This window comes from Stomoxys calcitrans, chromosome 2 (assembly GCF_963082655.1).
Source record: "Stomoxys calcitrans chromosome 2, idStoCalc2.1, whole genome shotgun sequence".
NCBI lineage: Eukaryota > Metazoa > Arthropoda > Insecta > Diptera > Muscidae > Stomoxys > Stomoxys calcitrans.
In genome coordinates, this window is record NC_081553.1 from 180326992 (window position 1) to 180352316 (window position 25325).

The 25325-nt window shown below is 40.8% G+C and overlaps 1 protein-coding gene across 1 annotated transcript in view; it reads right to left on the minus strand.

The window, feature by feature from the left end:
- LOC106086113 (irregular chiasm C-roughest protein) overlaps positions 1 to 25325 on the minus strand; it is a 1171308-nt gene that overhangs the window by 1051285 nt on the left and 94698 nt on the right. The window lies entirely within an intron of this gene.

Genomic DNA, 25325 nt, shown 5'->3' on the forward strand with positions numbered 1-25325 from the left:
AGCATGTTTTTACTTGTTAAGTCTGTTGTGATCCCACAGTGGCAACAGACCAATACCTCTGGTGGGAATCGGAACCACGACCCCCGCAGTTGCAATCCTTGCATGCTACCAACTCGGCTAACGAGACGCCTTAATCTAACCTAACCTGCCAATTCTCATCAAAATATAGAGTGAGACGATGCCATTTAAAATCGTTATTTTCGATTTTAATTCTAGACCCATGGTTTCTTGGCAATTCTGATAACTGGGAAGGATTTAGCGTAGGTGTTGCTCAATCGGCTAAAATTTGAGGCATCTAGGCCAACGACCGATAGCAATAACAAATGTCTGTGCAACATTTCCAGTGGATGTCTTTATTCACTCGACCGCTATGGTGATTCCGGCACACTGACGGACGTGATCAAGTCGCACCAAATGGAGGTTGGTGAAGAGTTTTGCAGAGTATAAGATAGTGATCATCATGGATCAGAGGTTACATTTCCGCCGATTCCTAGAGGACCACAGTCGGTTGCAAGTTTAAGTGTGAGCTTGAGTATTGTGAGGTATGGCTTCGACCGAAATCAAGAACTCTATTGTCGCCCATTTTTATACCCTACATCACCACTATTGTACAGGGTATTATAAATTTGTGCATTTGTTTGCAACGCTAAGTAGGAGAAGAGCTAGACCAATTGTTAAGTATACCGATCGACTCAGAATCACTTTCTGATTTGGTTAAGCCATGTCCTTCTGTATGTATGTGAGTCCATGCATTCTTGTAAATAAAGTGCGCACATATAACTTTCTTGGCCCAAGGACGAACGCTATTGATTTTATTAAAAATCGGTTCCGATTTAGATATAGCTCCCATATTTATTTATCGCCCGAATTGCACTTAAATGGCCGTGGTAACCACAATTTTCAACCAATCTCCACAAAATTTGGCACGAAATGTTTCCTTGCTGATTTAAAATAAAAATTTCAACAAAATCGGTTCAGATTTAGATTTGCACTTAAATGGACGTAGTATCTACAATTTTCGACCGATATGCACAAAATTTGGTACGGATTGTTTTGTTGCTGATCGAAATATCTGCGAGATGTCTTCAAAATCAGTCTAAATCCAAATCTAATCCAAACCATATTTGGGGCGGATCTCGGAAGACCTAAAACTACCAACTGTTTCAAATTTCAGCGAAATCGGATAATAAATAGGGCTTTTATGGGCTTTAGACCCTTAATCGGGAAATCGGTCTATAAGGCAGCTATATCTAAATATAGTCCGATCTAAACCATATTTGGGTCAGTTGTTGGTAGGCATTAAACTATTCACTGTTTTAAATTTCAGTGAAATCGGATAAAAAATAAAGCTTTTATGGGCTTCAGACCCTTTATCGGGAGATCGGTCTATATGCAGCTATATCTAAATAAAGACCAATCTGAACCATATTTGGGTCAGATGACGGGAGGGCTAAAACTACTTGGTGATTAAAATTTGAGCAAAATCGGATGAAAAATAAAGTATTTTTAGGGGCATTAGACCCTTTATCGGAAAATCGGTCTATATAGCAGCTATATCCAAATATGGTCCGATTTGGCCAGTTCAAGAACCTAACCAGCGTGCATAAAAAAAAGTATCTGTGCCAAATTTCAGCTCAATATATCAATTTTTGAAGCCTGTAGAGTGATTACGACAGACGGACAGACACACGGACATCGTTATATCGTCTTAGAATTTTACGACGATCCGAAATATATAAACTTTCTAGGATCGGAAATAGATATAGGAATGACTAAATGAATATACCCCCTATCCTATGGTGGTGGGTATAAAATGGAAAAATCATGACGATGAAATGCACTCCCGCTTCGTTCGAAGAGGAGACAGGGAGATTAAAAGATATGAAAAATACAGGATATATAGAGAGTATGCGCATAGTGGCAAGGGGAGCACCCGCACCCTCTTTTCAACCTAACCAAGAAATGGAATAGGTAGCGAGCGGCTATCCATCACGCCACCCCGCTGACTCTTTCGCTAGCTGAATCATGTTGTGAGATTAGGAAGGCTATGCTCAAACTAGAAAACCACTTCAATACACATCTGACGGTTTATACAGCAGATAGGGAAGAGCATAACTTCAACGGAGGGATCATGGAACTTGTTATAACAAATGCGAAAAAAGTACCCCACATCAAAGGTCTTAGGGAAATGTTTCACTCTCAGCCACCTAAGAAAATATGTTAATACTAAAATACTTTACATCCATTATCCAAATATGTAATTTTTTCACTCAAGAATCGGCAACATCAGCAATTACTCATTTGTTGTGACAAAGAAAATGAAAACTTTATTTTTTGTTCACTCCAAGGACCCATAAAATCGTATCTCATTAGGTGACAAGTCCTCTAAACCTGATAAATGTCTTGTGCCTGGGGAACAAGTTTATTTTGGATTTTAGCAAAAGTTCTTTGGCAAAGTTCATGTTTATGCTTTGTTATGTTGTGTCAACAGAAAAAAATAGCATTTGCTTTGAATGATGATATGTCTTCATGCTTACGCTCACTTTCCTCCCACTTGGCTGTAGATTTTTGTGATTTGCTGCCTTGCGAATAACAACAGGGGGAAAACTTTTATTTAATATCTTCAAACAGGGTAAGGGCCCCCACTTTTTGCATTCTTTTTTTTTTGTTTTTTTTTTTTTTTTTTTGTTGTCGTCGTCTCTGTCTGTTTTTCATAAAAAATTAGTTTTACATTACAATTGTATTAAAAACTTTTTCCATTTGCATTTGTTTATTGTCAATTGTAAAGTCAGTGATGGTGCTTTATTACAAGCATTGTTGACTCGCAGTGAAATTGTTGCTGTTGTTCACCATCCATAACTGAGGTGGCTCGAAGGGAAGTCATATCGCCGATTGCTGCAACATTCAACACCAAAGGCCCACAAGACACAGATAAAGTGGAAATTTAACACAACTCAGTTTAGAGGGGGAACAGGTGCCACATCCAGCCATCCATCCATCCATCCATTCAACTTTATTTTAAAAGGGCAATGACAGTGAAATAGAGATACATGGCTTTGTCACCGTGTTAACATGGCCAAAACAACCACCTTCATTGGTCATGACTGTCTGAGCAACGGCCATATGACTTAGTGTGCGTTTCCTCTCCCACCCTCGTGCCTTAGACAACCACCTGTTTTGTTGTAGTTATTTATACAGCAAAATAAATGAATTTTTGCTAAAAATAAGTCCACCTTTATTCTTCATTTGCCTGCTAGTAAGAGGTGGGATACCACCGCCTTGTAGTTATAGAAGACACACTTACTACGCAATTGGTTGGAATTTTTATATCCTCCATCATCGGAGGGGAGAATACTAAATTCGAAATTTAGTTTGTTACACCTTGAATCAGATAAGGTACAAGATTCTTGATCATCATGACATTTTAAGTTAATCAAACCTGACATTTAAGCTAATCTGTTAAAAAAAACCTAGCCGTTTGAAATTATAGCCAAATCGACGCCAAATCAAAGTAAGAATAAGCGCTGCTTTCAAAGATAACAAAATTTTTAGTTGTTTAATTCATCCATCTGTCAAGTTTGTCGAAGTTTGCAAAGCTGTTAATCCAATTCTCATAGATGGTGCATAATGATCCCGTGGTGAAAATAGGGTGCTACATTCTTTTGATATGTAAAGGGGGGGGGGGGGGGGGGGGGGGTTGCGGACCCTCCCTCTTACCTTAATCAGAAACGCCAGATCTCGGAGATGGGTGGTGCGATTTAAGCTAAATTTTGTGTGGTCTCATATAGTACCCTAAAAATAAAAATTTGGTGTCCAAATTTCGGATAGGGTACCTAGTGGGGGACGCCCCACCCTAAAACCTACCAAACATATATTTAGACCAATCACGACAATATGGGGCCCAAATGAAAGGTATTTAAGATTAGAAAATATATCTGATATCTAATTGTCGGACCAAGTGCTAGGGGGACCACCCCAAGCCCCAAAACACGCCTAAATCGGACATATTTACCGACCATGCCAATATGGGACTCAAATGAAAGGCATTTGCGAGTAGAATACGAATCTATTATCCAAATGTGGATCCACGTTTCTGGGGGTTCACCCCTTCCCCAAAACATCCCCCAAACTGGACTTATTACTGACCATGAAAATATGGGGCTTAAATAAAAGGTTTTTGAGTGAGATTACGAATATGACATCCAGATGTGGGACCAAGTGTTTGGGGAGTGGCCGCCCATCCCCCCAAAACACCCCTCAAGCCGGTCATGTTTGCCGACTATGGAAGTATGGGGCTCAAATTAAAGGTATTTGGGAGTAAACCACGTACCTGATATCAACATTAGTAAGGACGTCCCACCACCATAACAACCACCAAATAGGACGTATTTGCTCACCAAGACAATTTGGGTCTTAAAGAGAATGAAATTAAATTTTTATAGTTTTTAGGGTCAATACCCCAAACCGAACATATTTCCTGACTTTTGCAGTAAGGAGTTTAAATGAGATTAGAAAAAGAATTTGATATCCAATTTTGAGAGAAATGGCAATATGGGGCTGAAATAAATGATACATAGATATATGAGAATAGAGCACGTTGCTGATATATTTTCCGGGCTTAGGGTTTGGGGCACCACCCCAATCCCCAAAACACCCCTAAATCGGCCATATATACCGACCATGTCAATGTGGAGCTTAAATGAAAGGTAATGGGAGGTAGAGCACAAAATTGATACCCACTTTCGGGATCAATTTTCTGGGGGTCTACCCCTTTCCCAAAATACCCCACACACAGCAATTTTTTTACTGACCATCCCAATATGGGGCTCAAATAAAGCTATTTGGGAGTAGAATACGAATTTGATATCAAAATGATATCAAATGGACCATGTATCGAAGTATGGTCCGATTTGGACTAAACTCAATACGGACATCGAGTGGTCTGGTAAATGCAATTCACAGTTCAAGTTTGTAAAATTGAATATTGGCATAAAAAATGGCAGATGTATCGAAATATAGACCGATCTAAACCATACATGATGCGGATGTCGAAAAGCCTAACATAGGCCACTGTGCCAAATTTCAACGAAATCAAATAATATATGCGTCTTTATGGGCTCCTGATCTTAAATCGTGAGATCGGCCACTATGGCAGCTATATCGAAATATAGACCGAAGGGGGCCACCTTTAAAGCAGATGTCGAAGGGGCTAACACAGCTCACTGTGCCAAATATCAGCAAAATCGGGTAATAAACGTTGCTGTTATGGGACCAAGGATTAAAATCGGGAGATCGGTATATATGAAAGATAAATCCAAATTTAAACCGATTGGAACCATATGCAGCACTGATGTTGAGAGACCTACCACAGGTCTCTGTGGCAAATTTCAGCAAAATTGGATAATAAATGCACCTTTTATCGGCCCATAACTTTGAATTGGAAGATCGGCAGATCAAATAAAGCCTGATCTTGGCCAAATTTGGTACGAATGCCGAGAAGCCTAACCCAACACATTGTGTCTAGCTTCAGCGAAATCGGATAATAATATATATCCGACAGCTATACCCAAATATGGCGAGATCGGGGCCATATTACACACGGATATAAAAGAGCATACCACACCACACTATTCCAATCGGTAATCGCGAAATCGGATAATAAACACAGCTTTTATGGGCCCAAGAACTTAAATCGGTGGATCGGATTATAAGGCAGCTATGTCTAAATATAGGGCACGGATATCGAAAAGTCTAACATTGGCCACTTATTGCCAAATTTTAGCGAAATCGGATAATAAATGCGGCTTAAATGGGAATAAGACACTTGACGGGCATATCGGTATACATGGGGGCTAATTAAAAATATATTCCGCTATAGCCCATATTCGAACTAAACCAGCCTATCGACAAAAAAATGAATATGCGGAAATCTTCAGCTCATTATCTCCATTCCTAAAGACTGTAGCGTGATTTCAACAGACAGGACGGACAAGGTGAATTCCTCTTACATTTTTAAGACCATCAAGCATATATATACTCTATAGGGTAGAAAATAGATTTTTTTAATTTGTTTGGAATTTGGACTAACAAAATTAATATACCCTCATCCTACGATGGTGAGTTTAACAAGTAACCTCGAAAGAGAAAATCAAAGTCAGGAATTCTAAGCAGCAATCACTAACTGTTTTCCAAAACACGCCCCTAAGTTGCTTCACGTCTGGTATTGTGTGCCCATCTAAGTACCGGTGTCAGTTAGCAACGAAAGACGGGCAAGACATAAGAAATGCTCCAATGCTAATCATCTTCCTGTGTTTCCTGTTATGATACCGAAAGCTATACAGGCCTCCTTTTTTCTTCCTTTCAGTAAGAGCCTCGTCTTCTCACGATCCGGTTCTCACCATAGAATTTTTGTCGTCCTATCGACCGGTTCACAGTTCCACAATACAACAAACGCGTACGTGGCTCACGCCCTTAACTCGAACTGCGTCTACCCGAAAGGCTTTGGGTTGATCATGTAATGGACTGCAGTCCTACGACCTTCACGGCTAAATCGTCTGCTCTTTAATTCCCCCTTACTCTGCTATGGCCCGGCACGCAAACAATGCGTAAAAAGCCTCAACATGTTTTTTTTTTTTTTTTTTTTTTTTTGGGTGATTTCCTTTGTCGAAGATGACAACTATCTTCGAATGACCCCACTGTAGCAGTCGTAGTCCTGTTGACATTGTCGTCAATATCTTTTATGGTTGGAAAATTCAATGTATCTTGCCCAACTCCAGAGACCCTCCGATCCTGAACCTCACCGAAAATATTGTCACATCTAAAACCACCTTCCTAATCCTATTAACAAAGGTAGCGATGTTTAGTGTTATTAGGTTGCTAGTATTCAAGAAATCTGTCAGGGCTGGGCCCCGCTTATTAACGTTGGTACAACCCCACGAAAGATAGTGAGAGTACACATCGCACCCTATAAGTACCTCATTTCCTGTCTGTTTTACCTTCCTTACCAGCCGTTGCAGCTACGACGTGGGTGACGGTTTCAGAGAGTAGAAAGGCATATAAAATGATGCCAGGTATGCTAGACCGTCTCCCTATCTCATCACTGTTGCACCCGACGTTGAAAACTCTGGGGAAAATATATTATTTAAATAGTTATGACAAATAACGCTGGTCCTCGGCCGAGTACCATTGTTAGCATAGAATAATTGGTAGTTCATATGATTCAGTGCAGAAACTTTGTTCCGGGTCGTCCATGGTTCCTGAATTAAGGCAATTTGATTCTTGCCCTTGCTGATTTTCTCTATCAGAGCGTGTGTAGCTGTCCCGCTCAGGTGGAGGTTTATCTTGATAACCATTGATTATCTAGTAAATGGACTTCTTTGAGTAGGTTATGGACTCATCGTTGGCTCCCTGTGTGTTAGGCGGCATTGAGTACTCAGTCACTGCACTGCTTGATGTTCCAGCATTGGGATCTTTATCCATCCCCATTCGTTAGGCTGTGTTAGGTCTCTCGCCCCTGCATTGCCTGATGTTTTTTAGTAGTCTTCCCAATATTGGGAGATTCGGTGAATGTCTCGTCGTCGATTCCATGTCCCTCGAAGAAGACCGTCGCCTTTGTGAGCTGTGGGATGTCCATTCTACTCACAACGTCGAGCTTTGTGCCCCAGGGAGTGTGGGCTTTTTGACGGTGTCAATACATTCCGCTGACGCAAAACGCAGCGTTAAGATGTCCCTCTATACAGAAGCTCATAATTCGTATGGGGGGACCCCCCTTCAGAGTTCAACACATCATTCACCAAATGTCTCACCTTTAACCGATGATTTGGTGGAGTCCTACCGGATGCACTGCCGATATCGATTACTGAATAAGTCAGCTCATCTCTGTTGTGCTTACTTGCCCTTCTGGCGTAAGAGGGCCAATCCTTACCATTCTCAGCTACCATCTTCCCCTTCCGTGATGGCTGTGGCCTCAGTTTAGAAGTCACAGTCTTCCATGAAGGCTCAGGGGTCGTGCGCGCCTCCTTCGTTCCTGCTCCCACTTTGTCTCCCACCGCAGCACACTCTCAGGTGTCTCCATTGTGGGGAGGGATGGCTCGGTTTTCCCTTGAAAGCGGGGAGCTTCTTTCTTCTTTAGCGTCTTGGCAGTGTTATGATCTTCGGGAGATCTGATTCTTTTTCCACCTTCCGTAGAAGTGCCTGTAATGTCAGTTCTATTCCTTTGAGCATTCTGCGCTTTCACCCGATTGCGCTGCCGGTACATACTCATCTGTCTCCTTCGTCGTGCACCGGCAACTAATTAGGCGCTTATAGCGTATCTGCTTTAGAACAATAAATGCCGCTACAAATGTCTATAAAAACTCTCAGCATTCAACCAGCATGACAGTCTGACAGTTATTTGTTACAAATTTTCAGTTGGTTTGGTTTTTAACGTTGTGTGCATGCATATTTAGCTTCGGCAATAGGACTCGCTTAACGCTTAGAGTTTCCACTAATTGTTTTCTATGTCTTCATACTAGAGAGGGGGTTTTCAATTTTTGCGTATTTGTATGTGACAATGATTACTGTGAGCTTAGCTAACGTAAGAGAAAATTGCGTTTTAATGATTCCTCGCACATACCATCACCATTGTCGTTGTCTAAATTGCATGACATGTATCAGATATTATTGTCCCATATGTCACATTTTTAAGCCAATAACCCCATCAAATCAAAGTCTCATACATCTTTCATGTGGCATGTTATTGGAGTGAAGAACATTTAAGTGGTCTTTTCATTGTGCCAGAAATGTTGGTTATCTTGATGGAACTTTGCAAAGCTTACGCTTATAATTGCACTTTGAAGTGTAACTAAGTGATTAGAACCTTAAATGACTAATTTAAAGATTTGAAATAAACTTTGACATACCCGATTATATCAATTTACTCAACGTTTAAAAGAAAGCAACATACCTGAAAAGAAAAACATATAAAAGAGATGTTACAGTTAATAAATTTATGGTTTTAATGAAAAACAAGTAAAAGCATGCTAAGTTCGCCCGGGCCGAATCTTATGTACCTTCCACCATGAATCGCATTTGTCGAGCTTTCTTCCCGGTATCTCTTTTAAGGCAAACAAAGGATATAGGAAAACAATTGATATGTTATTGTAACAATATCAAGTTATTGGTAATTTCGGACCATAATGTAATTGAATATTGAAGAGCATAGTAGAAGTCATTGTGTAAAATTTCAGCCAAATTTACGCCCTTTAGAAGCTCAAGAAGTCAAGACCCCAAATCGGTTTATAAGGCAGCTATATTAGGTTATAGACTGATTTGAACCATACTTAGCACAGTTGTTGGAAGTCATAACAAAACACCTCCCCTGTAGAAGCTCAAGAAGTCGAGACCCCGAATCGGCTTATATGGCAGCTATAACAGTATATGGACCGATTTCAACCATATTAGGCACAGTTGTTGAAAGTCATAACAAAACACCTTATGCAAAATTTCAGCTAAATCGAATAATAATTGCTCTCTCTAGTGGCTCAAGAAGTCAAGACCCCAGATAGATTTATATGACAGCTATATCAGGTTATGAACCGATTTAAACTATTCTTAGCACAGTTTTTGAAAGTCATAATAAACACCTCAAGCAAAATTTCAGTTAAATCGGATTATAATTGCATCCTCTAGTGGCTCAAGAAGTCAAAACCCCAGATCGGTTTATGTGGCAGCTATATCAGGTTATGGACCTATATGAACTATTCTTAACATAGTTGTTGAAAGTCATAACAAAACACGTCATGAAAAAATTCAGCAAAATCGGATAAGAATTGCGCCTTCTAGTGGCTCAAGAAGTCAAGACCCAAGATCGGTTTATAAGGCAGCTATATCAGGTTATGGGCTGATTTGAACCATACTTAGCACAGTTGTTGGAAGTCATAACAAAACACCTCATGCAAAATTTCAGCTTAATCGGATATGAATTGCTCCCTGTAGAGGCTCAAGAAGTCAAGACCCCAGATCGGCTTATATGGCAGCTATACCAGGATATGGACCGATTTCAATACCAAACGATGTTTCAGACAAGAAGAGAGCCTATGGTGTGATCTCCTTAATATTCTGCTGGAAAAGATTATACGAGATTCAGATGTGAATAGATATGGCACACTAATCACAAGAGAACACATGCTACTCCTCTTTGCCGACGGCATCAACATTATAGGTCGGTCAACGGAAGTTGTAACTGCAGCCTTTGAAAGAATCGAAAGAGAGTCAATGAAAATAGGTCTGGCAGTAAATGGATATAAGACGAAATGGATGGTTTCAACTCCCAAAATCCCCTTGTACAACCGAGCAGATAAAGAAAATGGAAAATGCTGGGAACCATAACTTTGAGATAGTCAGTAACTTTATCTACCTCGGCACCGCCGTAACCGAAACTAACGACACCAGTTTTGAGATGGCAAACAGATGCTTCTTTTGACTAAGTAAGCAGTTTAGAAACAAGGCCACCTCTTGACAGACGAAGAACACACTATACAAGACACTGGTACTGCCCGTGCTGTTATATGGTTCTGAGGCATGGGTACTTATGAAAGAGGATAAGGCAGTGCTTGGGGTATTTGAGAGAAAGATTCTTCGTAAAATATATGAACCAGTTTGCGTTAACGGAGAATATAGGCGACGTATGAACCACGAGCTGTATGACGACTGTAGCATAGTTAGACGTATCAAAATACAACGGCTGCGTTGGCTAGGTCATGTTGTCATAATGAGTGAAGAAGCTCCAGCAAAGAAGTCTTTTGAAGGCAAACGCGGTGGTAAACGCAAACCGGGAAGGCCGAAAGCCCGATGGAAAGATCAAGTGGTGTGAGACATCTCGAAACTTCGCGACAGATATTTTAGAAGGAGCGCAGAAGATCGATGCAGATGTTCGGCTAGTGGAACAAATGTTCTACCATAGCCAATTAAAGTAAGTAAAATACAGAACAGGTGGATGAATTGTGTATCCCATGACGCAAATATAAGGGAGAAAGTGGCAAAAGGCGTGTCACAGGGGGGATTAATAACCTATTACGGATGTTGACTGAGGAGGGATTTGAGCCCGTTTGCTATGCAGACAATGTTATAGTACTTCTAAGAGGTAAGGATCCGAAGATGGGCCGAAAACTTCTTGCAGATGGCATACGACTGGGCTAGACCTAGCGGTCTCAATGTTAACCTAGAGAAGACTGCAATGTGCCTCTTCAGTAGAAAGACGAAGGTGGACCATTTTGACGAACCACGTTTCCTCAATAGAACGATTTCGATATCTGACAAGGTCAAATACTTGGTCAAGAGAGCTTGGACAAAAGACTAAATTGCGTACTGAGAAGGCTCACAGATGTGGGACACTATGTATATGGGCCATAGGACTGGCATAGGACCACTGGCTCTTAGCGTGATTAGCAAATACTTATGTACGCCTCAGTAGTGTGGAGAACTGCGATGAAGAAAAAATGTTACACAGGGAGAATACAAAAGGTTCAGAGAACATGTTGTCTTTGCATAAGCGGAGCGATGAGAACCACGCCTACTAGGGCACTGGAGACTATTCTATATATCCAACCCATTGGCATACAAATTTAGTGTGAGGCATCCACTGCGGCTATGAGACTATAAAGGTGATGGGAGAATGGAAGGCGACGGGGTCCAGGTTTGCTTTCGTCGTTAGTATTGTTAGTATTCAGAACGCACAACGAGGCGATTACTGGCTTAGGTGTTTTTCTTTAGTGGCATTAATATCCGCACCCTCTTTTCAACCTAACCTTGTCGCAGAATTCCTGGATGTGTATATTCAACAGAACCAAGCAGACAAAAGATTAAACGCAACAAACTGCTTCAGCTACAACTATAGCAGAATGTGAAGGGCTGGGAAAAGTTTCGAACGTTCCGTTCATAAAGAAAACCTTTGTCTATTAATGAACATTTGTGCTTGATATTGTATCCGTAGTAGGCTATTTGTGGTGGTCACCCTTTGCCATTCTTCTGGTATCTGGGCAATTAGCATCTATACGCTCCAAGGTTTTGAGAAGGTTTGAGTAGGTCATAACTTGACTTGCCGGGTTTGGGTATGAACACCACCTCTTCCTTCTGCCAGCCCTTTGGAGTATATGCTTAGTTGATTTCACCAGAAAATGACCCAGGAATTAAAAGTTTATAGTTGTTGTTGTAGAAGTTGATAATTTTTATATTGTGTTTCATATTGACGACATCAAATTTGATTTACGTTAAAAGCTTTCATATAAGCTAATGTGTCTTCTACATGGCAAACACTCCAACTTTTATTGTTATCCAATCATATGCAAAAAATTGCTCTTACCATGCTTCGTTGGGTCTGACTGTGGCAATCTTAAGTTTACGCCAAAGTACCTCTGATGAGTATGACATTTTGCATGGCACTGGCATCTTGTGTGGCACTGGCATCTTGTATGACTCTAGCATTTTGCTAAATTCTACCTTTAATCTTCAATTTTTAAATTTCCCCATTTAAATTTTGTTCATAGACGGTTTTCCAGGTCAATGTACTATGCAACAGTAATTTTCTACCATTTTCACCATCATCAACAATGTCGCACGCAAATCTTTAACAACGTTTAAACAGTAAAACGTTGGCACACGCGGTATAATTTAAAAAAAAAATCCAAATTGTACTGTTGCCACCACAATCGTTCGTTCCTTTGTTCCATCTTACCATGTTCCATGTACGTAGAACAATGTCTTTGTATTTAAATGAAAAAGTCTTAAAACCATTAATAAATGCGGCTTTAATGGGCTTTATCGTCTTCTCATTTTTGTTTTATACTGCTTTTCGTCTCATCATCATTTTCGCATCACGTGCCAATTTGTGTTGCCGCAAAACCATGTCCATGCTACACCTGCGATCAAACGTGTAAATCATTTTCAAGTCGGCTCCCCCGCTCAGCTCTCTGCCTTTCTGGCGGGAAATCATTTTCGGGTTTGTTTGTTTCTTTAGCTAGCTACAATAGCTGCCGGTAAACATTTTTCTTTCATCAGTTTTTCTCATCGCTTTGTTGGAAGTCTGGGAAAAGCATGTCATTTTGTGTAAGTGTGTCTTCCCCCCCCCCCCCCCCCCCCCCCACAACAACCATGGCAATGGCGTACAGAGCATGACGTTTTAGCAACTACTGAACTTGTCAGGGGACCCGTGCCATGAGCATGGATGGCATGATGTAAAATTTTTAAGTTTTAATTAAAATGGCATATTTTTTCAGCTTCTACTTTGCTTTTCTTTGTAACTTTGACCAAAGATGGCAAGCAAAGTGGAAGAGCAAGAAGAAGTAGAAACTTCAAATATTTTGGGAGGGTATTAAGTGGGAACCACATTTTTTAACGGAAAAAAGATGAGATGGAGGAAGAACAATCTTATATATAACAAGTAAAAGCGTGCTAAGTTCGGCCGGGCCGAATCTTATATACCCTCCACCATGGAGCGCATTTGTCGAGTTCTTTTCCCGGCATCTCTTCTTAGGCAAAAAAGGATAAAAGAAAAGATTTGCTCTGCTATTAGAGCGATATCAAGATATGGCCCGGTTTGGACCACAATTAAATTATATGTTGAAGACCTATGTAAAATGTCAGCCAATTCGAATAAGAATTGCGCCCTTTGGGGGCTCAAAAAGTAAAATAGGGAGATATGGGAGCTGTATCGGGCTATAGATCGATTCAGACCATAATAAACATATATGTTGATGGTCATGAGAGGATCCGTCGTACAAAATTGCAGGCAAATCGGATAAGAATTGCGCACTCTAGAGGCTCAAGAAGTCAATACCCAAGATCGGTTTATATGGCAGCTATATCAGGTTATGGGCCGATGTGCACCATACTTGGCAAAGTTGTTGGATATCATAACAAAACACGTCGTGCAAAATTTCATCCCAATCGGATAAGAATTGCGCCCTCTAGAGGCCCAAGAAGTCAAGACCCAAGATCGGTTTATATGGCATTTATATCAAAACATGGACCGATATGGCCCATTTACAATACCAACCCACCTACACTAATAAGAAGTATTTGTGCAAAATTTCAAGCGGCTAGCTTTACTCCTTCGGAAGTTAGCGTGCTTTCGACAGACAGACGGACGGACATGACTAGATCGACATAAAATGTCGCGACGATCAAGAATATATATACTTTATGGGGTCTAAGACGAATATTTCGACTAGTTACAAACAGAATGACGAAATTAGTATACCCCCCATCCTATGGTGGAGGGTATACAAATCAATTTGTGTTTTTATTTTTGGGTAGTACCTTAGGGGTAAGGGGGAATGTATAATAATGCCCGATAATTATATTGGCTATGTTTCCTTCCAGACCAACCTACACAAACTGTGAAAATTTCAACGTAATCGGTTCAGCCGTTTTGATACCGAGAGGGGGGGCGGACCCTCCCCCTAACCTCTAAAGTACTACCCAAAAATAAAGTGGAACGATCGGGACAATATGGGATTAAAATAAAAGCTACTCAAGAGTAGAGTACGAATTTCACAATAAAAATTGGGTCCAAGTACATGGCGGGCCGCCCCAGCCCCAAAACCCCATAAAATAGGTTTATTTGACGATCATAACAATATGGGTATCAAATGAAAAGTATGGGGGAGTACATAACGAATTTGGCATACAATTTCATATCGAAGTATAGGGGGTCACCCCATTCCCACAAAAACGCCAAAAATGGCCAATCACGGATATATGGGACTCGGTATGTTTAGACTGAAAAATGGCAGAACCGTTTTTCTCGAAATTTTCGCATATGGTGTAGGTTGGTCTGGAAAGAAACATAAGTTCTATAATTTTTTGGTATCGGAAGGGGGACGGACCCTCCCCCTTATGCCAAAGACCCCACCCCATCTAAAACTGGACCGATTTGGGCAATATAGGTATCAAATGAAAGGTTTTGGAGAGTAAAATACGAATATGGTATCAAAATTTGAGTCGAAGTACCGATCGGGTCGCCCTAACCCCAAAACTCCACCAAAGAGACATATTCGACGTTTATTTCAATATGGGGCTCAAATTAAAGGTTTTTGGGAGTAGATTTCGAATCTGGCATACAAAATAAGTTGGAAGTATAAGGGGTCACGCCACCCCTCAAAAACGCCATTGGACCCATTATGACTATATGATACTTGGTTGAACTGATTTTCTTAAAATTTTCATAGATTGTGTACTTTTGTCTGGAAGAAAACATAGGCTTTATAATTTTTAGATATCGGGCGGAGGCGGACCCTCCTCCTTACCCCAAAAACTCCACCAATATCTGAAAGTGGTCCGATGGGCACAATAAAGGTATCAAATGAAAGGTATTGGAGACCAGAAAACGAACATGATATTCAGATTCACGTCCAAGTACTTAGAGGGCTCCCCCCTGCAACCCCAAAACGAAGTTCAATATGGGACTCAAATGAAAAGTATTAGGCAGTAGATTACAAATATGGCATAAAACATTAGGTCCAAGTAATGGGAGTTCACCCACCCCCAAATATCCCCAAATGGGCATATTAGCCGACCATGGATATATGGGACTCAAATGAAAGGTATTAGGGAGTAGATTACGAATATGACATTAAGAGTAGATTACCAATTAATTTCCTTCTAAAGATGCGTCAAATGGATTAATTGACCCATTATGACTATATGGGACTCAAATGAAAAATATTTGAGAGTAGAAAACGAATCCAATTATGGAGCCAAGTGTTTTGGGGTACGCCCAAATGCTAAACTGAACTTCATTTCCGTTGGGAATAAAGGACGAATTTGGGTTGCCCAAAAAGATATTTCGGATTTTTTAAAAGAAAGTAAATGCATTTTTAATAAAACTTAGAATGAACTTTAATCAAATATACTTTTTTTACACTTTTTTTCTAAAGCAAGCTAAAAGTAAAAGCTGATAACTGACAGAAGAAAGAATGCAATTACAGGGTCACAAGCTGTGAAAAAATTTGTCAACGCCGACTATATGAAAAATCCGCAATTACTTTTTGGGCAAACCAATATTTTCAGTGCAAAGTGCTGGTGGCCGCCCCGGCCCCAAAGCACCCTCCAATCGGTTCATATTTACCGGCCGTGGCAATGTGGGTCTCAAATTAAATGTATTTGGAAGTACAGCACGAATTTGATATCCATATTTGAGTCGAAATGTCTGAATTGCCCTCCCTCCCCTAATGAGAACATTACCACCAGAAACCGAGAAGGGGCGAATTCTGAAACAGCAAAGAGTGCTTTCCGATTCAAATTTAAACTTAATGATAAGGGACCTTTTTTAATAGCCGAGTCCGAAAGGCGTCCCGCAGTGCGACACCTGTTTGGGGCAAAATTTTTTAAATGACCATGCATGGGGCATTACACCTCGCAAATATCGCCACCATTAAGAGGGGATAAACACCGCTTCTCGCCAGAATTTGAACGCGTTCAGCGTCATGTCTGCAATGAAAAAAATGTTTATGTGTGCGAACCACCCTAATATCATTTAGACTTTCGCCCTAACCGACTTTCGTTTAACCATTACTAAGCCATCAAAAGCAGTAATTCATCCTTCCGGTTTTTCCATTGCAATGTTCACCCACCCTAATATTACCTAGTATGAGTTTTCATCTTTCTATATATTGGTAGTAATGCAGGTGATATGTGTGCATGTTTGTGTTCGACATAATAACACCATATGCAAGCCTAGTAGGTGGTTGGGTTGCGTTGCGTTTCATTGCGATGACATGCCATTGCTATGCATCGGCCCATTGCAGTTCCAGTTCACAGGCATTGACATACATTCCCAAATGGGAAGATGTCTTTTTCTCTACGCTTCATCGTCATTATATTCTGCTGCCGCTGTGCTTGTTGGGTTTTCATTAAATCTGCGACATTATATTTTCCCCATTACATTTTCTTGCAATTTTCACCTTCATTTTCAGCCTTAACAGTTTTTCATTTCGTTTTTTTTTTTGTTGTTGGTTCCTTGCCTTCAATGATTTCATCTCAGTCATTTCGCTCTCTTGCCGTGTCATGGCAGAAGTCTCAACTCAATTGAGCTGGAAAGATTTTCTAGCAATTTTTTTTTTGTGTGCAGGAAAAATGAAAAGGAAAGGAAACTTGTTAGGCAGCATCAGCAATGAACGCACTTCATCGCACTGAAATGAGCAGTGAGTGACAATGACACAAATATTTAGTGTTATGGAAGAAAAAAAGTGTTCTTCCATTAAGGAGACACTTTGAAAGTGTGCCATTAATTTTGTGCACCTTTAGAAATACTGAATGAAATTCGATGCTTTTCACTGATATTTTGCAAAGAAGACATGATTAATAATTTCATCTTTTACATATCAGAATGGATTATACAAAAGAATTCCAGAAAACATTTAAAAGTGTTAAAATGTGTTTTTTGAACACAGGCCAAAGTAGTATGAATGGTTTGTGTAACACTGTTTTGGCTAACTGGCGCCCAACGGGGGGCGCCTAAACTATGCCCATGCACATTCCATTAAGGAGAATGGGGCAAACTTCTCGCATATCACATAACAATGTGCGGAACGACACACTGATCCAATCCTTAGACCAGTACTGGGTGGACCCGGTCCTTAGAGACTGGATAAGCCATAGGTTAAAGAACAGGTGAATAAACTGTGTGTCCCATGGCATAAATATAAGGGAGAAAGAGGCACAAGGCACGCCACAGGGGGGGCATTTTTTCGCCACTGCTATAGGTGACCACCATAAATGACCAATTACGGATGCTGACTGAGGAGGGAATTGAACCCGTCTGCTACGCAGACGATACTTCTAAGGAGTAAGGATTCGAACGAGCTAAGCAGAAGGGCCGAAAGGGTCTTGCATATGGCATATGACAGAGGTCTCAATGTTAACCTGGAGAAAACTAAAATATGCCTGTTCACGAGGAAGACGAAGGTGAACTAATTTAACGCACCTCTTTTCCTCAATAATACGATTTCGATATTTGACAAGGTCAAATACTTAGGTGTGATCTTGGACAGGAAACTGAATAGGAAGTGTCACATTCAGGAGCGTACTGAGAAGGCTTACAGATGTTGGGCAGTATAAAGATGGGCCGTAGGCTCGAAATGGGGCCTGTATCCGAGGATAGTCCAATCGCTCTACAGGAGCGTGATTAGACCAATACTTACTTACGCCTTAGTAGTTTGGTGGACTGCTATGAAGAAAAAGTGCAACATAAGGATCATACAACAGGTTCAGAGAACATGTTGTCTTGGCATAGGCGGAGCGATGAGGACCACGCCCACTAGGGCACTGGAGACTATTCTAGATATCCGACTCATTGACATACAGATTAAGTGAGAGGCAAACACTGCGGCTATGAGACTTAAGGCGATGGGAGAATAGATTGAGGATGGGAGCAGCTCATACTATCGCGGTATTATCGAGGCGACGATAGGAAACCTAGAAGGAAGCGAGAGGTTTCCGATCGGATATCTGAGATGAACCTTGAAGTCGAGTGCGAGGCACTACTACCATCGGCACAGTCTTTGATTGACGGAACCCTAGTATTGCCATCTGAAAGACCATGTTACATGGATGGATCAAAGCTAGAGGACAGAGTGGGCCTGGGGGTCTACATTGAGAACCCAAGGACTGAGATCTGTTTTAGACTGCCTGACTACAATACGGTCCAGCAGGCGGAGATCCGGGCGGTCACGGAATGCGTGAAGTGGTGTTATGCTAACGCGAGGACGTCGAGTATGAACATCTTTACCGACAGTAAAATTGCCATAAGGGCAATAACAACCAGGACGAGGTCACCAACAGTCTAGCAGTGTTAGGAGATTAACGCCTTCTCTGAAGATAGCAAAATTTGCATCGTTTATGTGGCGGGCCATAATGGAGTAGGGGGAAATGAAAGGGCAGACAATTTGGCGGTGAAGTCCAGAGGACTGCCGTCAATAAACTTGTTCAACCCGAAGCCTTTCGTGCCGACGCAGTCCGAGTTAAGGAAGTGGTCGAGGAATGCCTATGCAACATTGTGGAACAGCGGAACGGTCGGTAGGACGGCGAAAATCCTGGGGGGATCCAGATCGGGAGAAGACTAGGATCTTACTGAAAGGAAGCAAGAAGGAGGTCAGTATAATGATGAGACGTTGGAGCATTTCCTTGGTCATTGTCCGGCTTTCGAGTCTAGCAGATACCGGCACTTAGGTGGATACACAATATCAAACATGAGCAAACTTAGGGGAGTGGTATTGAAAACAATTAATGATTTTGTAAGCAGCACGCAACTCCTAACTTAAATTTTCTTTTTAGAGGTTGCATTATAGTTTATAAAGCGCACAACAAGCCAATTACTGGCTTAGGTATGGGGCGGATTAATATCTACACCCTCTTTTCAACGTATCCTACTGGGTGCAGTCGGATTTAAGTTTAACCTCAATGATAAGGGTATTTCGTTTTTATACGCTAGTCTGAACGGAGTGCTGTAGTCCGACACCTCTTTGAGGAGAAGTTTTTTCCTTGCATAGTACCTCACAAATGTCGCCAGCACTAGGAGAGGACAATCACCATCGAAATTTTTTTCTCATGTTCTATGGCGCTCTGCGTCATAGGCGGTCATGTTAACCTCTGGGCAAAAAGTGGCCTCCAACTATGCTCTTGAAAGAGACGATAATCGCTGTGGCAAGTGTTTATTTGTAATGGGACGACTATTATGGTAGCTGCTTTTCTTTCTACCGACTTTTCTGCTAACAGGTCTATGATGTAAATATTTCTCTGAAAAACAAGGTAACAGAGAGGAGACTATTGGAAGACATGATACAGCTTTTGATGAACATCAGATTTCCAGAGATCAAGGCGAAAGCGATAGCGACACCCAGGCTAATTTACAGCGGGACTAAGCTAGAGTTTGTCTTGACGGACGCAATGCTCAGAGAAGCGGTGAAAAGCTTTTCGTCATTTAAGTCACCACGGCCTTTTCGAAAGTCCATATTGCGGGGTACATGGAAATTCCGCAAAATGAGAAGCTGTCTTGATAAGGATGAGGAGGAGATGATATTGTTGTTGTGGTCACAATCGCTGTAAGTATACAGATCGCTTCATTCGAAGATTTTTGCGAATCCATGTCTTGATCTAGCTCAAGAAATTAGGTCATTTTAACTGGAGCAGTCCATAGTGATTCTTAATGTCAGATTAGTAGGCTTCTTCGGGCATGTAAATAGGTGATTAGTGTCATGGCGTCCTATGTTGCACGTAGCGCGGGTAATGGGGATGGTATCGTCTGGCCTTGAGAGTTATGAGTTCAGTTTGCTACTTCATCCAGATCTTAACTGGGCAAGAGTAGTAGTAGTAGTAGTTCCTTCTCATCATATGCTATTGGTCCATCGAGGACCATATTCAGCTGATACAATGAAGTTGCATTGGTTACAGCCACGTCACGTTACTACGTGAGCATTCGCAAGTTATTGGCTTAATTAATTATTCAATCCCATGGCAGCCGGTTGTATGTACCGGATTGACCCGATGAATTCCTTCATCGGCAAGGGCTGCCGCTTCAGTGTACCACACACTGCTACTACAACAACAACAACATTGGCTTAATTATGTGGCACAATTATGGACGAAAACGTGTACGTTAGTATGATGGCAGACTCACAATTTTAGCGATATCGGGTAATAAATGCAGCTTTTATGGGCTTCAGACCCTAAATCGGCAAATCGATTTTTATGGCAGCTATAGCTAAATATAGTTCGATCTGAACCATGTTTGGGTCGGATATCGGGAGGCTTCAAACAAGCTACTGTTTCAAATTTCAGCAAAATCGGGTCATAAATGCAGCTTTTATGGGTTTCAGACCCTAAATCGGCAGATCGGGCTCTATGACAGCTATACAAATAGTCCGATCTTTGCGAAAAGGATGGACCCCTAGAAACTTGGTCCGAAAGTGGTTACCAATTTCATGCTCTACTACCCAATAACTTTCATTTAAGTCCCATATTACCATGGTCGGTAAATGAAGATGACCAGATAGGTCCAGGTTTAGATATAGCTGCCATATAGACCGATCTCTCAATTTAGGGTTTTGGGCCCATAAAAGGCGCATTTATGTCCCGATTTCGCCAAAATTTGGGACAGTGAGTTATGTTAGGCCCTTCAATATTATTTTTCAATTTGGCTCAGATCGGTCCAGTTTTGGATATAGCTGCTGTATAGACCGATCTCTTGATTTAGGGTTTTGGGCCCATAAAAGCCACATTTATTATCAGATTTTTCTGAAATTTGGAACAATGAGTTGTGTTGGGCCCTTTAACATTATATTTCAATTTGGCTCAGATGGGTCTAGATTTGGATATAGCTGCCATATAGACCGATCTCTCGGTTTAATGTTTTGAAGCAATAAAAGGCGCATTTATTGTCCGATTTCGCCGAAATTTGGGGCGGTGAGTTCTGTTAGATCCTTCAAAATTATTTTTCAATTTGGCCTAGATCGGTCCAGATTTGGATGTAGCTGCCATATAGACCGATCTCTCGATTTAAGGTTTTTGACACATAAAAGGCGCATTTATGTCTCGATTTCACCAAAGTTTGGGACAGTGAGTTATGTTACGAACTTCAATATTATTTTTCAATTTGGCTCAGATCGGTATAGATTTGCATATAGCTGTCATATAGACCGATCTCTCGATATAAGGTTTTGGGCCCATAAAAGACGCATTTATTGTCCGATTTCGTCGAAATTTTGTCCATGAACATTCCACTAAGGAACAGGGGCAAACTTCTTACTTATCAATGAGTGCAGTCCGATTCAACTTTCGAGCTCAATGATAAGGGGCCTCCTTTTTATAGCCGTGTCCGAACGGCGTGCCGCAGTGCAACACCTCTTTGGAGAGAAGTTCTACATGGCATAGTACCTCACAAATGTTGCCAGCATTGGGAGGGAAAAACAACCGCTGAAATTTTTTTTGATGGTCTCGCCGGGATTCGATCCCAGGCGCTCAGCGTCATAGGCGGACATGCTAACCTCTGCGCTACGGTGGCATCCAGTGAGTTATGTTAGGCCCTTCAATATTTATTGAAGGGCTTAATATGTTAGGCCCTTCAATATTTATTGAAGGGCTTAATATGTTAGGCCCTTCAATATTATTTTGCAATTTGGCCCATATCGGTCCAGATTTGGATATAGCCGCCATATAGGTCGATCTTTCGATTTAAAGTTTTGAGGCAATAAAAGGCTCATTTATTGTCCGATTTCGCCGAAATTTGGGACAGTGAGTTGTGTTAGGGTCTTTGAAAACTTTCTTCATTTCGGCCCAGATCGGTCCAGATTTGGAAAAAGGCGCCATATAGACCGATCTCTCGATTTAAGGTTTTGGGCCCATAAATGGCGCATTTATTGTTCGATTTCACCGTAATTTGGGACAGTGAGTTATGTTAGGCTCTTCGACCTCCATCTTCAATTTGGCCAAGATCAGTCGAGATTTGAATATAGCTACCATATAGACCGATCTCGCGATTTAAAGTTTTGGCCCCATAAAAGGGGCATTTATGATCCGATTTTGCTGAAATTTGACACAGTGACTTATGTTAGGCTTTTCGACATCCTTATCGTATATGGTTCATATCGGTCCATATTTGGATATAGCTACCAAAAAGACCAATATTTTGTTCTACGATATTGAACAATGACTTGTACGTATTTAACCACTCAATGTCCATGCCGAATTTGGTCCATACCGCACAATATTTCGACAAAGCAGCTATTGAGGCATAAATTATGCATTTTTCGCCGGACTATGATGAAAGCTGGTTTACATATACACCCGTGGTGGTGGGTATCCAAAGTTCGACCCGGCCGAAATTAACGCCTTCTAACTTGTTATATTTATGAAGAAGAAGATTGACAATATTCCGATTCCGCAGGGATCGGAATCAGATATTACTTGATAATAAAAAAAACAAAACTTGATATTAAAAAATTAGAAAATAAAAAACAGACCTCCTCTACGAGTGGATGAAATCAGAGCATATGGCCATATTAAATAAAGAGAACATCAGCACTAAACCAATTTATATTCAACATCAAAACCTCTCACCCAAATGACAAGACAAACAAATGAGAACTGTCACTTTTTATGTTTTTGATTTAGCTGATAACTTCAAATAACTTTCTTGTAGATCACACCTTTTCGATTTGATTTGGTATAAAGTTCGCTACCACAAAGCACAGATTTTTTGTCTTTCGTATGAAAGCCTGTTGGAATTTGTCATTGTCCCTTTATGGATGTGTCTTCATAAGAAATACCTTCAACATATGGGTGTTTTCCCGACCAGCCCCATCAATTTGTTTATTGGTTGTGACTTCATCAATTGCTTGAACAACATGGCGCAAAAAATAAAAGAAATCACCCAATTTAATTCAAAACAAATAAACACATGTACAATGATGAACCTCGATTATCATTCATGCCAAACGCAGACAAACCCTCTTCTAATTGCTGCTGTTCAAAGGTAAACGTTTAACTTCTTTCCTTTGAAGAAGAACATTTCCCAGTATTTCATCACAATCACATACAATATGTCGAAAGAAAAAAAAAAGGTGCGAGTATTATTTCCATCTAAATATCAGATTATGTTGAATATTTAACATAGAATTCACAAATCAACCGCTTGACAAAGCATGCAGCAAACAATGAAATCGATTTCATTCATGATGTTTCACTTCATTTAGCGTTAAATTAAAATATTGATGGGGAAAAAAAAAGGTAAGAGATTTGAAGAATGAAGTCATTCAGGCGATAACTTGTAGGAGTATGAGTCTCACGGGCTTCCCAAAAACCAAGAGAAATAAAGAATATGAGAGTATTAGAAGGAAAGTACTTCAAATGGTAGTATACCATGGAAATAGTTGAAATTTTCTAGCTACCAAATGTAGTGAAGCAAGAAATAAAGTCTTGCTTTCTTGGTGATATGACTACAATACACTAAGAAGAAGAAGAATTTGGGGCGATATAAAAGTCAACCATTGAGTTTGCGAAATATTTAGGTTAGGCTAAGTTGGGTTTAATTGGCCATCACTTAGACGTTTTCGTCCATTGTGATACCACAGAAAGGGTAGTTCCTACCGTTGAACTATTCAGATCGCTTTAAAAATCCCAACAACTTGCGAGAGTTCACATCCGCTAAATCAGACAGGTTCTCAAATAAATACGAACCTAAAGTGGAACTCCTTCTGACTGCTAGTGCGGGACACACACACAGAAGTTGTTCTATAGTCTCCTCTACTTCGATGTCCTCACAGCTTCTGCAAAAGTCATTGCGGGCAACCTTCAGTCTGTCAGCATGTTTTGCGATTAGATGGACATTATGACTGAGAGATTGTCCAAGCCAGTGAGAGTAAAGCGGTAGACCTCTTCAAGTCTAGATTAGGCCACATAGTTTTTGAATGATCACAGTCACTTTTTTGTGACCATCTATCATTGATTTCGAAATATTTATTTTGCTAGGAGTTTGTATGGGATACCTAAAAAAGGTACTGCTCATCTCAATTGCGGATGCTGACTTCCGATGTCACCAGCGGTAGCGGCCTTAAACACACGTTAAAGGTAAACCAAAGAGACTTGATTTGGGTGCTGGGCTGGTAACCTTTCCTTGTAAGCTAGTAACCCAAAAACCTCACCCAAGGATTCTACTGTACATCCAAGACTGTCGAAATGTTATTGAAGGCAAGAATCAGTTAAGTAGGAGTAGTCGGTAGTAACAGGGGAGAAAATGTTAAAGAAGAAACGTCTATTCTGCAGGAAAAGAGTGTGAGCAAATCGCGATGTTCAGGAACCAGTATAAAGTCCTGAAATTATACCAATTACACATGAAACCGATGGCTTTGGTACCGGTAAAACCCCCTGCAAGAAGAAAATATGGTAATAGATACAGATAGTGTGCTTAGGATTGAGAAGAAATGCTTCCACATTCCGATAGTGACAGCAACGATGCATAGATAGTATACAGGACAGCGTAGTTGTAACCCCCTTGAAGTACAACAGGGCCGCTGGAGCAGATGGGTTACCAGCAAATCAATTTAAGACCAGAGGAGATACGCTAATAGAGCAGATATAGCAGATTTCTTCCGCTACTTTTGTTAATAGAATTGGGGATGTGCAGATGTGAAGCCTATGATGCTGAACGCCTGGGTTCGAATCGTGACGAGACCATTTGAAATCAATTTTCACCGGTGGTTTTCCCCTCCTAATGCTGGCAACATTTGTGAGGTACTATGCCATGTAAAACTTCTCTCCAAAGAGGTGTCGCACTGCGGTACGCCGTTCGGACT